Source organism: Mandrillus leucophaeus, unplaced genomic scaffold (assembly GCF_000951045.1).
Source record: "Mandrillus leucophaeus isolate KB7577 unplaced genomic scaffold, Mleu.le_1.0 Scaffold481, whole genome shotgun sequence".
Classification (NCBI taxonomy): domain Eukaryota; kingdom Metazoa; phylum Chordata; class Mammalia; order Primates; family Cercopithecidae; genus Mandrillus; species Mandrillus leucophaeus.
This window is the reverse complement of record NW_012105154.1, coordinates 2,334,336-2,337,020: the sequence shown is the minus strand read 5'-3', so window position 1 is coordinate 2,337,020 and position 2,685 is coordinate 2,334,336.

Here is a 2,685-nt window from a genome sequence, read left to right as displayed (position 1 = left end):
TTTTATATTTTACTTTTAGATAACACATTTTATGGCATTAACTTTTGTGTATGGTGTGAGATGAGAATCTAGATGATGTTTTCCTCATACATATATCCACTTTACCTAGTGCAATGTATTAAAATGGTCCTCCCCTCCCCACAGCACCAAAGCTTCATATTATTGTTGTTGCTATAGATCAGGAACATGTGTGGGTTTGTTTCTGGACTTTTTTCCATTGATCAGTTTGCCATTCATTTGCCACAGGTATTTCTTTTATTATTTCCTGACTAAGATATAACTTTTATAGAGTGGTGCCACTTTTGAAATAAAAATGTGACGTGACGTTTAATTTATTTAATTTGGTGGCACAAGTATAACACAGACACTGAATTTCCAGTTGAGTAGGACAGTAGAAATCCCGGAATTTGTATCTCTTGCCAAACGTCTTAGTCACTTGGCTTATGGAATCACTGAAATGAGGGGTTCTCGTGTCAATACCTAGGAAAGTACTGTTAAGATAAAAGAGTTAAGTTACTGTTAAGATGCAAGAGTTCTCTCTAAATTATGAGTCTCTATACTTCTGTCTGCTTTGGGACACATAAAAGAATGCTGGAGAAGTTCAGTGGGAAATTAGAATTGTTTCATACTACACTCTTGAGCAAAGATTGAAAAACTGCAGCCCACAGGCCAAATTGCCTGCCACCTATTTTTGTAAATAAAGTTTTAGTGGCTAATTTTGTGCTACAATGGTAGAGTTGAGTGGTTGTGGAATATATTGTATGCCTCACAAAGCCTAAGATATTTACTGTCTTGCTGTTTATAGAAAATGTTTGTCAACTCTTTGTCAAACAGCTCCAGAGAATGTGCACATATTCCTCTAAAAGAACTGTTTGGTTACCATAACTGTACTAGGAGCTTAAACAGGCCATCTTGTTATATTTCTTTCTAGTGAGTGTTGAAAAATTAATAGAACATTTTCCTAATATTGAGCTTCATATAAATTGTTCAAGGAAAAAATATATATGTAAGAATGTTTTCAAAAAGTAGAGAGGAAAAGATTATTGCCAGAAACCACTACAGGGAATTTCTAAAAACGAGATATACTATCACTTGCCTCTGATGAAAATTGTTGGTGGAAGCCACTGTCATTGTGAGTAGCTTCTGGCAAATGGGAAAATGTTGCCATTGACAGTAGTCTGCAAGTAAGAGCCACCGCTAATGTAAAAATCCACCCTTGAAAATAAATATCAAGACATTTTTAGGACCCACTAAAACAAACATCCTTTGCAGCAGAAGATATATTTGTAGGCTGTCTTTTGTGAATATGCTATATAAGTAAGATTCCAAAAGACCTGCTGTAGTATGGGAGAGGGTGAGTGTTAGGTATATTTTACTCTAATTGCTCAATGTTAAAAGAGCTGATTGTTTAAGTCTAGAGTAGACTAATATCGTTGATAAGGAGACCTGAGAGTCAGGAGTAATTTCAAATATATGTCCAAAGAGGATTTGCTGGATTATAAATAAAAGAGTAGAACCAAGGATTAACTATCAGAAATAAACCAATTGAAGCTAGGTATGTTTGGGGATAAGAAACATCTCCAAAAAACACAAGTCTTGGACAATAATTACTACCATCAATAGTGACTACCATTTTTTTATTTGCTAAGTATTTTGAGCTGCGTTTAAAGGTATGGGTTTAACCCTGACCTTATGAGTGAAGATAGAGATTGCAGCCCTTCAGATTAATTACTAAAAGTTCCACTTCTGGTATGATAGAGTAAGGAAGTAAGCTTCAAATGGTCCAGCCCACCAACAGATCACAATTATAAACAAAAAAACTTATGTGTAATTTATATTATATGTGTGTGTGTGTGTTTGTGTGTGTGTGTGTGTGTGTGTGTGTGTGTAAACAAATTATTAAATATCAGGCAGATTTGGAGATGATACAAAACTTAGAAGACAAGACCAGCGTAGGATACGTTCTCATTCTTTTGTTTTAGTATAAGGACAGGCTGCAGGTGCAGTGGACTGCAAATAACTAATATTATGGTAGAAAATCTGTCCTCTTGACATCGAGGAATGAGCCTGGGATTACTGCAGGTGCTAGAAAGTAAGGTGGAGGGGCATCTCAGAAAAGAGAAATCTGGAAGATAAGAGCCCCCGAATTGGAGGCTCTCAAACTTTGCCCAATTCTCAGGCTGACAGGTGAATTGAGCATGTCTGCAGCAGACTCAAAACAATCTGCAGCTAAGGCTAAAAGAACAACACTGATATTTTGAGTGTCTCCCACCATAGGCACACAAAGTATATAATTTGAGCCTAACCAATTAATTGCCTTCTAATATAAAAATAGTAACTTTCTTTGGAGGAATATTAGAGAATGCAGAATTAATGACTTGGATACAATACAGACTAGCTTCACATTCAAAGAAAAAAATAACGATTAACAGAGTCCAACGCTGAGATGACCCAGATGTTGAAATTTAGATAAAGACTATAAATCAGCCAATATATCTATGCTTAATAAAATAAACTTAATCAATAAATAGGAAATCTCAGTAGAAAAATTGAAAATATTTTAAAAGAACTGAATGCAAATTATAAAACTGAAACATACTGAAACGTGCATATTTGAAAAAGAAACATATGTTATGGGCTTTATAGAAGAATGAAGATGACAAAGGAAATAATTACTAAACTTTA